The sequence below is a fragment of the Anguilla rostrata genome, chromosome 19, assembly GCF_018555375.3.
Source record: "Anguilla rostrata isolate EN2019 chromosome 19, ASM1855537v3, whole genome shotgun sequence".
Lineage (NCBI taxonomy): Eukaryota > Metazoa > Chordata > Actinopteri > Anguilliformes > Anguillidae > Anguilla > Anguilla rostrata.
Window position 1 is genome coordinate 4858081 of NC_057951.1, and position 13660 is coordinate 4871740.

General features: G+C 42.1%; 2 long non-coding RNA genes across 3 annotated transcripts; one reads left to right on the forward strand and one right to left on the reverse strand.

The window, feature by feature from the left end:
* Positions 1–405: 405 nt before the first annotated feature.
* On the forward strand, positions 406–9335 carry LOC135245537 (uncharacterized). Its single transcript, XR_010327281.1, has 4 exons — positions 406–876; positions 5388–5535; positions 7789–7829; positions 8288–9335. It is a non-coding gene; the product is annotated as an uncharacterized LOC135245537 (long non-coding RNA).
* Position 9336: 1 nt separating this feature from the next.
* Positions 9337–13616, reverse strand: LOC135245540 (uncharacterized). 2 transcript variants are annotated; one of them, XR_010327284.1, is made up of 3 exons: positions 12815–13616; positions 10497–12331; positions 9337–10163 (listed from the first exon to the last, which is right to left on the reverse strand). It is a non-coding gene; the product is annotated as an uncharacterized LOC135245540 (long non-coding RNA). The 2 variants fall into 2 exon arrangements; XR_010327285.1 differs by lacking the exon at positions 12815–13616 and having other exon boundaries at positions 10563–11179.
* Positions 13617–13660: the final 44 nt, after the last annotated feature.

Here is a 13660-nt window from a genome sequence, read left to right on the forward strand (position 1 = left end):
CAGAGACCCCTTTTGTCCTGAGTTCAAAGCTGAATTCAAAGAACTGCGAAGCTAAGTATAGCCACAATTATAAAGTGGGGGAGTTGGGGGGGGGGGGGTGTAACCGTATCAAATCTGTTTCCTTATAGGCTGGTTTGTTCTGTTGACACTGCGGACTGTGTTCACCAGTGACGCTTCGGGGGGGGAAGAATGAGAGAAGGGGCTTCATCACAGGCGCGCTTCCTCGCAGCTATGGAACCGATCGATTTGGGCCCCCCCCTCCACCCCCGCTGACGCTGAAACGGGCACCGTCGTTCTCGCCCGAGTGGAGTCCGCGTGAGGGCGTTCCTCGCACTCCCCCCCCCCCCCTCCGCTCGCGTCGAACCCAGGTGCCCTTTTCCATCTTAAACCTGCAACAGTGGTCCCAGCCATCACCCCCCCCCTCCCTCCCTCCCTCCCTCAGAGACAGCATGCATTTCAGTGGATACCACAGACACCGCCATAGATACCACCATAAATACCATAGAGTTCACCTCACAGCATCACTTCTCCTGGGCATCGCGGCATAGACCGGGGGAAGAACACTCCCCTGCTTCCGCCGTCCAGACAGCGATGGGACCTCGCAGCACGCGTTCGCGGGGAAGCCTGACAGTCGGCTGTGCGGTATGAATAAATGTGAGCAGATGTTTTTTTTTAGAGACGAAGACGCCGAATTCGCCCTCCCCAACCGTCTCCGGCGCTTTGAAGCTCGCCGGAGGGTACGGACGATGACGAGACCACATAGACACGAAGGAAGAGCGGGGAGCAAACTCTCAAAAAACCCCACCCGAGGGAGGAAAAGCCGGGGTTTGAACCCGCAACATTTTGTTGCGCAGAAAGCTGCTACAAAGGTGACAGGTAATTAAAATGCACGTACTGACTGAGGCGTACTGACGTACCGACTGAGGCGATAATCGATCGATTACATTTCATTATTTAAATAAAAATAGTGCGCGTTTACGAATCATGCCCCCTCCCCCCAGCACACACCTACCGCACTTAAAGAAAGCAGAGGACATAAGTGTTCTCAGAAGTGCATTACTGGCTAGAGCAGGGTGTGGGAAATCCCAGTCCTAGAGGGCCGGTGTGTGTGCAGGTTTTTGTTTCCAACCAATTACTCCTGGCTGAATGAGCTGATTGGCTGCACACACCAACACTGGTTCACTCGTAGATTGGATCACAGTGACACAAGAACAGTCTTTGGCTCTCATTCATTCGCTTATCAAGAAGTGTAGTTGACGTGTCAGACGGCGTGAATGTTAGGGGCTAATTAAATAATTAAGGGCGGAAGTTGGCGGGAAGACCAGAAACAGAGGCAGCCCTCATTGCCCACCTCTGGGCTAGAGTGTATAGCTCATGTTCGGTGACTGTGGGGGGGAAAAACACTTATCATTCAAACACAAGATTCTAACCAACTACTCGCCTTCAGGCACACCTGTAAGCTGTTACAGCTTTAACCCCCATTAATTAGGTCGTCTGATTGGAACCACCTGTTGTTTGAATCACAAATCACACAGGCTCGAGCATTCCAAAAATGAACCAAAAGCTTTCGCAAATATCTGCATGTTAGGTGGCGGGTTTATATTTTTATATTTTTCCACATTCTCTTCTTTGCGGTCATTTTAGGAGCAGAGTTTTTAACCGTCTCACGTTTTTTAACGTTCTAAAATAAAATGTAAACGTATTTGAGTTTTTCGACTAAATTATTGTGTTTAAAGCTAAAAAGCACGGTGACTCCTTTTTTTTTCTCCTCTTATTTTACGGTCTTAAACGTTAACGGGGAGAAACACTCCGGTACAGCAACGTTCTGAACCCTGGTTGCTCTGTCACATCACATGGTAAAAATGTTGTTGAACAATAATCACAGCTTCGTGATTTAAAACAGTTTGTTTACAGACGAATGCTTATGAACTTCAAAACTTCTACCACTTGTTTATCTGCAATTGACAGGTCATTGAGCATAGAGTTCTGGAGCACCTCAGCGAGTACATGCACTAGCATTCCCCCCAATCCACTAACCATGGATACGATTGGTGCTCAAGTTGGGTGATTATTGCCTGTCTCTCACTCAATCCAGCCCGGCCATCAGTACGTTTGAGAGACAGAGATTAATCACACTCCTTGAGTGGGAATTGAACCCACACTTCCAGGCTGGGAAATACCAGCGCATTTACCCTCTGAGCCACCCCAGAACTCTGAAAGTAGCATTTAGTCTACAATCAGAAAAGTCAAAGTGAGACAACAGTGTGAGGCCAGCAGGGGGACTGAACCAAGATCTTTGTTGAGGATGAAACCCTTGTACACTGTGTGATGTGCCTTCGCTAAGTATGTCTGTGAGCATAATTACCTTCTCAAGAGAGAGTCCAGGGTTCTGAGCATTGCTGTACTGAAGTGTTTTGCCCTTTAAATTTCTCAGACTGTTGACTTAACTTTGACGCCTGAAGTATTGGTTTTTGCTGCCAAACGTCACAGTTGGCGACAATGTGTAATAATAAAATAGTGATTTGAAACAGTTCACATGCAGCAGAGTAGGAGAGGTCCAACATGTACCCATGAATTTGAAAACATTTCAAATTGCTATCCTGAGGTAAATGTTTATCTTTGACAAACAGGTCATTAGGCATAGAGTTCTGGAGCACCTCAGAGAGCACATGCACTAGCATTCCCCCCAATCCACTAACCGTGGATACGATTGGTGCTCAAGTTGGGTGATTATTGCCTGTCTCTCACTCAATCCAGCTCGGCCATCAGTACGTTTGAGAGACAGAGATTAATCACACTCCTTGAGTGGGAATTGAACCCACACTTTCAGGCTGGGAAATACCAGCGCATTTACCCTCTGAGCCACCCCAGAACTCTGAAAGTAGCATTTAGTCTACAATCAGAAAAGTCAAAGTGAGACAACAGTGTGAGGCCAGCAGGGGGACTGAACCAAGATCTTTGTTGAGGATGAAACCCTTGTACACTGTGTGATGTGCCTTCGCTAAGTACCTCTATTAAGATAATTACGCTTTCAACAGAGATACCTGGGTTGATAACTTTGCTGTACTGGAGTGTTTTTCCTCGTTGACATTTAAGACTGTAGACTTAACTTAGAAGTCTGGATCACTGGTCTTAGGTTCCAAATGCCACAGCTGGTTAAAAAAAAGTCTTGTATAATAATAATCACAGCTTAGTGATGACAAAGAATTTGCATACTGATTAACAGTATCGGTGGTTGGAGGACCAAAATGTGCCTAGGTGCTTGAAAACATTTCCGATTGCTTTCCGTTCATCCATGACAAACAGGTCATTGAGCATAGAGTTCTGGAGCACCTCAGTGAGTACATGCACTAGCATTCCCCCCAATCCACTAACCGTGGATACCATTGGTGCTCAAGTTGGGTGATTAGTGCCTGTCTCTCACTCAATCCAGCTCGGCCATCAGTACATTTGAGAGACAGAGATTAATCACACTCCTTGAGTGGGAATTGAACCCACATTTTCAGGCTGGGAAATACCAGCGCATTTACCCTCTGAGCCACCCCAGAACTCTGAAAGCACTCTCTCATGCATCATAGTTAAGTCTACAATCAGTAATGTCAAAGTGAGACAACAGTGTAAGGCCAGCAGGGGGACTGAACCAAAATCTTCACCTTAACAGACGTAGTGGAGACACATCACATAGTGCAAGGGTTTCTTCCTCAACAAAGATCTTGGTTCAGTCAATGATCTGAAATGGTAGAAGGAATTAAACAGTAATAGCTTGATACATCACCAGCGAGTCTTAAACTGGGGTAGGTACCCCAGCACAGGGCCAACTTGTCCCCATGTGAAGACACTCACTTGTCCATAATAAATATTCAGATCTGTGCGTGTTATCCTTAATTTCTTACACTCTAAATACCTTTGTTTAACACATCATAACTGTGTCCTTTCCAGATTCAGGAACTCCACTGCAGTTTATTAATATTCCACATTAAACATTTGTGAACAAATTATTATTCATAAATATTTATGTTCTGGGTTTTGCGCAGAAATGCATCAACAGTCTGTTTGAAAAAAAAAATGCAAAAAAGGAACGAACCTTCTTTTTCAACATTTAACTCTGATATTTCTATGAACTTCTATTTTTACACCACAAGATGGCAGTATAAGACCATAAATGACCAAAAAACAAAAAAACAAAGGCTCTTCTTAGGAAACTGTATGCTGGGTTTTTTTTCCAGCCACAATTGCAATCCCAGAATTAACAAGATGTTCACTTTTATTAATTAGACACTTTTTATGTTTTGAAGGATTATTTACCCTTTTTAACCACTTTATGTTAAATGGTTTGTTTATTATTAATTATTTATTTAGACAATGCGGGTCACCCTAGATGTGGTTACCATTATGTGCAAACCTGCATCCCTAATTCAGCAAATAATTGAACTAATTATATAATCAAGACCTGAGGCTGGAATAAAAACCAGCATACACACGGCCCTCCATGACACTAAGTTTGAGACCACTGTGCTACGATATCTATCTAATTTTTAGACCAATGGCCTTTAATTTTATCATTGTTTATCCTCCTTCTACAATGTCAGATCATTGAGTTCAATGTGATTTACCAGCCTTGGGTGAGCTAGTCTATGATGGTTGAGGTGCATTCTAACTGGTGAAGTAGCCCTTAGTTGTAAGCTCTTCCTCTTCCAACAATGGGACCAGTACAAGGGTTTCATCCTCAGCAAAGATCTTGGTTCAGTCCCCCTGCAGGCCTTACACTGTTGTCTCACTTTGACATTACTGATTGTAGACTTAACTATGATGCATGAGATAGTGCTTTCAGAGTTCTGGAGTGGCTCAGAGGGTAAATGCGCTGGTATTTCCCAGCCTGAAAGTGTGGGTTCAATTCCCACTCAAGGAGTGTGATTAATCTCTGTCTCTCAAACGTACTGATGGCCGGGCTGGATTGAGTGAGAGACAGGCAATAATCACCCAACTTGAGCACCAATGACATCCACGGTTAGTGGATTGGGGGGAATGCTAGTGCATGTACTCGCTGAGGTGCTCCAGAACTCTGTGCTCAATGACCTGTCTGTCATGGATAAACTTTTGTCTCATTTTGACTTCTGTGATTGTAGGCTTAACTATGATGTTGGGCTGAGAGAGTTCATTTATGGTGACTGAAACGAAAAACAAACGAGAACGCGCGATAATTATTAAATAAAACAGTTGATTGCGCACCTTTTTTTATTATCTTAAATTTAAAATCGTCCTTATAATTATGCGACGTGCGCTATATAACGCCAGTGAGTAAAGGGAGGAAAAAATTAACGCCTCCCCCTTTACTTCAGTACATACGGTTTGACCAACCGTGACGCAATGTTTGTGTTTTTTTTAAGTTTTGTGGGATATGTAGTCAATAACGCGTCGCGATTGGTGAAGCCGGCGAGACGGTGGACTTCATTTCCCGAGTAAACCATCGTCGAAGGACATGCGGTGGCCATCTGCAACTCGTAAATATACTTCCGCCTGCAGTGCTGCAGAAAGGTAATTACATGTTTTGCTACAAGCCAATGTTTACTATGCAATGTCTGAATGCTCACTTTAACTATGTTTTGAAAATATTACTTCGTGTGCTTCCTGTGTGATACGCGATAATATCCGTACATTTAACCAACCTTGCAAAATACGGTTTGCATCGATAAACAAACAACCAAACTAGCTAGCTGCCTAGCTAATGTCGCTAGCTAGCTATGTAGATAACACTAGCTGGACAGCCATCAAAGAATCAACAAACCTGTTAACGTTAGCGAGTTATGTTAGCTGCATTTGATGAATTGGTTGGTTTGACATTTCTATAGTTTTCTGTTTGCTGGTCATATCAAGCCTTCCTGCAGCCTGTTGAGCGAATTCATAACTGTCATTACAACTACATGTGATCATGCTGTTTGTAAATACTACCGGTGTTTACAGAAACTGTACGCAGCGTAAGAACCTTTCTTGCATTACAGCCTTAAATGAAACTATATTAAATATGATTTATCCCACCTTCATTTGCACATGGTATTCCGTAATATCCCACATTTCTGAGAATTAATTAAAAATGAAATTCTATAATAACTGAGTTGTGTAAGTGTGGACATTTTTCTCCATCCATTTTCCCCTCTGTCCCGACGAGAGCCCTAGTGCGTCTCAATGAGAAACGCCCCCATAACAGGATGCTTTGCTGTAGGGCTGGTGTTCTGTGTTGATATGCTGTAGTGGGTTTTCGCCAAACATAGCGTGTTGTGTTTTGGACAGAATTTCTATTTTGGTTTCATTAGATCGCAAAACATTTCACGACATTGCTTCAGAGTTCAGTGTGTTTTTGCATATGTCAAAGGAGACATATGCAAAAGGCTTTTTTGAGTAGGGCCTTTCTTCTTGCCACCCTGTCATATAGGCCAGTATTGTGGAGAGCTTGGGATATTGTTGTCACATGCACACATTGACCAGTCTTTGCCATAACGGACTGCAGCTGCAGCTCATTAAAAGATGCCATTGGCCTCTTGGTGACCTCTCTGATTAGTCTCCTCTGTGCTCGTTCATCCTGTTTGCAGGGACGGCCTGATCTAGGCAAGATCTCAGTGGTGATTCACTGTGTTATTGGAGTCCTTTGATATCTCGTTATGCTCATCTCCTGATTTGTGTCTGTCTGTCTGCAGTTTTACCTCTGAGTCCGTTAGAATGCTCTTTGTTGTTCATGGTTTGTTCTTTGCTGTGTAATGCACTACCCTGCAGAGGAAGCCTACAGAAACAGATTGTTTCATTGTGTGCTAATCAGAATTACTATAACTGGACACAGGTAGGGGCCAGTCAGTTTGGTGTGTGATGTAGGAGTTTGGTTATGCGTGAGCTAATGCACCATTACAATCATTAGGGTGTGTCTGTTTTATGCAACCCAGCTGTCATAGATTTTTAAAAATGAGTTCTCAGGTATTTTGAGAATTGTTTTCACTTGGATATTGTGGAATACCATGTGCCAATACATGCGAAAAATCAGATTTGATGTGCTTTTTATTTAAGGCTGTAATGCAGTAAGAGGGAACACTGTGGAAGGGTTGTATACACGTTCTATAGCCAGGTGACTGCAGGTGAAAGAGTATGACGTGTGCATGTTGCGGAAGATGAGGACAGGGCCTTTATGTATGTTGGTGTCTGGATGTGAGTTATTGAACTCAGTTGGAAGGCTCACCACCTTAGATGTGCGGAGGAGAATATGTACATGTGAGATATTTGAAGAAACTGACACACCCGCATGGCTGTATCTGTTCTCCTGCGCCGGTCTAAGGTGATGGGCCTGCTAACTGTCATTTTAGTAATTCACACTCAGATTCCAACATACATAAATTACCTGTCCTCATCTTTAACTACATGCACATTTCATACACTTTCCCACGTATTCACCACATACAGTGGCTATAGTTAATGTCTCTGCCAGTCTTATATACTTCTGCCTTTATACAGTAAACTGAGTTTAGCTTCAATTGTGGGTAATGGGAAAAATCTGCATGTATTCGTCAGCCTTTCAAAAATAGACTTTAGTGTTATACTTCCTCTGCTGTAATTCAATTTCTTGTCCAGCAGAGGGAGACATATTCTTCACCTGTAGCACCCTGTACTAATGCAGTCCTGTCAACCCTCTTTTAACAAAGATTGTTAATGCCTCTGTTTTCATTTGCATAATGTATGTTCATAGGTAACATATTTTGATTATATTTTGTTTATTTTAAACATTCCCCCCTCTTTTTTTCTCTCCAGCTTGTCTGCAGAAGCAGGAAGTCCCCAGATGGAGGCGCTGTGTATGTATGAGTTTGGTTTTGTTTGTTTTTGTTTCTATGCACCACTTTTGGTGTATATTAGTGCATTACTACTGCCAGTCTTACATACTGCTACCTTTCTGCAATCAAATGAGTTCATTTGATTGCGTAGTAGTATGTGGGACTGTCAGTAGTAATGCACTAACGGAGAGGGGGACCCCTGTCAAAAATTTTTTTTTTTTTACCTTCCGAAAATTTTGAATTTGCAAAAAAATATTATAACCCCCATGTTGTATTCTGGGAAATTCCGGGGGGCCAGATTGCCTGCCCGTCCACTCACACCACACACACACCTCCCCCACCCTTGGGGACCACCGACGTTGCTCAGGTGCGGTCTCGGGGACTCGAACCATCAACCTCTACCTCCTGAGGATCGGTTCAGCCCCCTACGCCACATACTCCTTCGCATTTATCGCTCATTTTTTTGTGCACTTACACAGCACTACGGACAAAAGCTGCGCAAACTGAAGGGACGAACGGGGATTCGAACCCTGAAGCTCAGCGTTCCAAGCTTTGGACAATACCTTTACGCCACCGTCATGTTAGCGGTTGCGCGGCTGCAGAAATGGCCTGATGATGAGACAACCCAAGTATAAGCGAAACAAAGACGAAGGGGGGTTCGAACCCCCAACCTCTGCGTCCGTAGGCAAAGACAATACCGCTGCGCCACCTTCTCTTCTGTGAATCGGCCGGCTTTTCTGTGGGTAGAAGAAGATGACACAACAGAAATATTTACAAAAAAATCTCAGAAATTTTGCCTTCATCTACTAACTTCGGACCTGAAGGTGATGAACCTTGTTACCTATGTCTTACAGCTGGTTCTTAGAGCCACAGCAGAGGGGGACTGAACTTACTATCTTGGGATTCGTGGAACAGGGTACTCTGTCTTGCACCACGAAGCCCTTCAAGAATTCCTGGGTGTTCATTAGTGAACTTATTCGCAGACCGATAAGAATTAAACAGGAAGAGCTCAGCTTTGAATAGCAGAGATCCAGATTAGGTGCTCTCCTAAAATGAACTCTACGAAACTGTGGAAAAATATAAACTGACACCCTAATATATTTTGGCTTATTTAAATAAAGCTTTTGATTCATTGGACTTCCCTTGAATTTGCGATTTATGATTAGAACAGGTGACTGACAAGTCCCATTCAAACAGATGACCTAATTAAATGTGTAATGGTGTTGCATCTTATAGGTGTGCCTGAAAGTGATTAGTTGGTTACATTTTTTATGCCTTTGAATGTTTTCTTTTACAAGGATGAAAAATGTAATCTAGCCAGTAATGTACTATGGAGAACAGTCATTCTGTTTTTATAAAGTGCAGTGGATATGTATTGGGGGACAGGGCTTGTAAATGCATTTTATTTTCTTTTTAATAATGAAATAAAATTAATTGTGTTTTGTAATTTTATTCTGCAATTACGTTTCATTCTTGAAAGTTGTGCTGCCATTGCTGAATAAAAATAATGCACAATAAGAACAGTGAGTTTCGGTTTCAGTAGATCTTTATTATCCCCAGAGGGCAACTTGTGTGCAGCATTAAAATCCACATACATTTTGATAACCATACAAAAAATAGACTTGTACATTGCAACATTTTTTAAATTGGACTTCCTATGCTGTAATGCCGTTTTCTGTCCAGCAGAGGGAGGCAAACTCCTGACATTACATTGTATTACATATATTCAGCAGACATTTTTATCCAGTGATGTACAATAAGTGCATACCAAAGGTCATTGGAACAACTACAAAACACAGGTCCAATAAGGTACAGTACTCATTTTGTAACAGTTATTCATAGCCATGAACACATTAAGTTCAGTACACACATTAAACATTACTCTAACCTAACCTATGCTAAGTAAAACTAGGAGGCATGACAAGCTACAACATAAAGATAATGATACAAAGTACAGTATACGTGCTGGATGGAGGTACATGTAACATGAAATTGGCACAGGAGGTACATGTGTAGCATGAAAGAGGGGGATTTAAGTGATAAAAATGATCCCAGATTCATCCGAATGGCAGGGGTGCAAGTGGCCCTGTTGCCACAGAGCGAAGTGGTTGAGCTGGCGTGTAGGATTGAATCATGTCCTGTAAGTAGCCGGGGGCTGTCCTGTTGGCTGCAGGGTAGACGAGGGTCAGACTTTGAACCTGGTCCTGGCAGTGACCGGTAGCCAGTGGAGTGAACTCAGCAGAGGAGTGACATGGGATAACTTGGGAAGGTTGAAGGCGAGTCGGGGAGCAGCATTCTGAAACGGGACATGTGAAGCGCCCAGCACCGATTCCTCCGAAGCACTCCCCTCAGCTCCTTTAAAAACAGAAGGGACCAGTTAAAAGCATTTAAATTGATAATCAAACCAATATATGTAAAGTGAGATGCATGTATACTGTATTTTGGTACAATCTATGTATTAGGCTATGTATAGTTTTGTTTTTAGTCACACACTAAACAGAGGTAAACCAGTAGAATGTGTGTGTTTTTACTACCATGGAGAAGTGAAGACCGTAAACTTAATCCTTAACATGCATGTGATTTACAGCAATGTGCATGCAAACACCACGAAAATTGGGAACAATCTGTTTTTAGCAATAATCCGATTAAGTATCTGCATGGTTCACAACAACACGATTTCTCTAATACCTGGGTTTTACATGGAGTCTTTTAATAATCATGTAAGGCCAATTAGTTGTGTCCAAAAATAATTACTTCACATCGCTCTGCGTTTTGCTTCCGCTTCTTCTTCGCTTTGTTTGATACTGGTTTGTTAAACTTCCACACGCATTACTGCCCTCTGCTGGTCGTTAAAAAAAACCTCAACTGATCCTCAGATGCATCCGTGCAAGTCTGGTTGCATACAAACAAATCCAAAGCTTTCCTTTCAAATAGTTACCGCTTATTCTTATCTGAACCAAGAAACGTTTCAAAAGAAACTCCTAATTCTGAAATAAAGTTGAATACCATCTTACTTTCCTGTATTTTACATTATAATAACATGTTGAATCGTCGCAGGCATGCCACACGCTCATACCCACCTGAGTGTTTCCCTACCATCTTTAAACATCGATTAAAACCACAGTGCCTCAGACTTAATCATGCTGGTTTAACTGTACTTGATCCTTTCCCCCTGCATAAAGATATACAAACAACATCCAGGTCACTGCGTCTGGTGAACTTCCGCATATGCAGTTTTAAAATGTCAAAATTTAAAGCCGACTTTCCTACGTTCATGTGCACACACAAATCGAAAATTTACGCAAACATATCGGAGTTAATGTAATGTTTTCTCAGATTCTTACCATACCCGATTAAGGTAACAAACAGGCGTTTACATCAAACCTTCCATAGCCGGATTATTGCCTCAGTCTTATTAAAACCGAATTGTGCCTAAACGTAGCCAAGAGCTGTGTTTTCCTGTGCTTTAATGGTGATTGATGACAGGTGCGCAGACAGCCGCCTGTTGCAGGTGCGTTTTATGTCCACAAGAGGGAGCCATCTTACCTATACAGTTAAATCCAGCCATCGTTAATAAAATAATTAATGAAATGTCATACAACACTGTACTTAATAATTAATAAATAATTACAACATTTGGTCATTTTGACAAAAGAATCTGCGCTGATGCACTCCCATTCTAAATGTTACAATGGTAAGCCCTTAAGTAGATTTTGAAAAGCGTTGTATTGGTTTAATCGCAAATGTTTTGCAAGCATGGCAGTTTGTATTTTCATACCCTGGAGACCTGGAAACTATTTAATGTTTAACAGACAGGTGATTTCCAGCAAGCACATGTTAATATTAATTCTTTGGATCAGATTGTAAAAGAGAGCAGTCTTTCCAGGCTATAATGGGGATTACGGACTCCATATTAACACAGTTCCAGGAAGACAACTGACTCCAACACGGAAATTTATTCAGGTAAGATATTCAGCGAAACACTAAAACTGTCTAGTAAAGATAATGAACTCTCTCACCAATATGTCCTCAGGTAAGATAGCCAACTCCCCATTCACACAGCCCAGGCAGAATAACTCCCATATTGATATTTCCTCAGCAATATTATAGTGAAGATAATGAACTCCCACACCAATAGGTCCGCAGTTAAGTGAACTTTCATTTATACGGAGATAATCAACTCCCATTCTGACACATCCTCAGCATAGATAATAAAATCCATTTTAACACAGCTATAGGAAGATAATTAACTACCACACTGAAACTTCCTCAGCTAATCAACTCCACTCAAATACGCCCAGTGAAAATAATCAACTCTCACTCCAACATATCCTCCAATATAGCAATAAAATCAACATTTATATAGCCCAGGGAAGATAAGAACATCCACACGGAAACATCCTCTGCTAAGGTAATACATTATACACAAACACACCCAGTGAAGATAGTCAACTCTCACACAAAAACGTCCTCAGTTAAGATAATCAACATGCTAATACAGCACAAAGATGACAACTCCTACACTGTCCTTGTTCTGAGATGATGATCCCACACCCACATGCAAGATAGTCAAATCCCACGCTCAGTTAAGATAATCAACTCCACATTTAGACAGGTCACCAACAATAATCAGCTCCAATCCTGATGCAATCACAGCAAGGACAATCAACTGTCACATTGATATAACCTCAGTTAAGATGCATCATCAAGATAATCAACTCCATACTGACATATCCCAGCAAAGATAATCAACCGCAGCCCTGACACATCCTCAGCAAAGCTAATAACCTACCACACTGACATAAGAAGGTATACCAGGTATGATGAGCCTCATTGTCCCACATGGCTCATCGTAACCTATACACTACACTTACACTTGGATCCTCCAGTTACACTACAACACACTCCTTTTGCCTCCTCCGTATTAAATTAGATGTCTGTTCTGGTTTTGCTAAGTACTGAGCTTATATACATGTCCTGTAGTCTTTTCCTTACCGTCTGTGCACTTTATCATATCACTCAGTGGTTAATGATTGACCCTGCCTGTGCTGAATGTTCATTCCTGCTGTACTACTCCTACTGAAATAATTTAATTTGTGTTCATCAGGATTATACATACCATGTCCTCCAGCTGACCTCCCAAGAGCAGCAGGATATGTGTATTGTGATAATTTTGTGTAATTATTACAGTACAAAATTTATCACCAGAGTAACATCCTTTAGCATCAAAAATTGATAGCATTGATACTGTATCTTTCCTTTAAAATAGGCATCTCTTTGCACAAACACTTACCATTGCCAGCGCTGACCTCTCCAGGGAAGCGGGTGTTACTGGTCGACCTGTCACATCGTCTCTCCAACGGACCTACCTCATTCGCCTGTCCTACCAGTGACTTCCGCATCAGCAGGTGCAAATGTACGGTTGCAACTGTGCAATTCATAGCATCAGTTTGTGTATGAAATGGTAAATATCTGTTTAATAGTAAAGGGGGACACCTGGAGGCCTCCATATGCAAAATGATCCAGACACCCCCTCCACAAAGCGTGTTGATCTCAACTCTCGTGAAATATTGCAGAGAAACTAGGCTAGTGTGTGATTTTGTGTCGATTCTACACATCTTTGAATACGCTGAGGCCTTCTGTCTGGCTCAATCAAAATGTCTGTTAGGTGATGTGTTTAATGTGGACCAAAGGGTCAAGGTTAGGGCCTCTCAGAAGTCCATTGCCCATTTCAGGGGTAGGATATTGGGATTTTTCAGGGAAAATCTTGAAACAATTCAGTAACATCTGACGGAACCCCAACGTTTGCACTCTCTTATGTGCTCCTCATTCAACCGTTTCAGGTCCTTTCC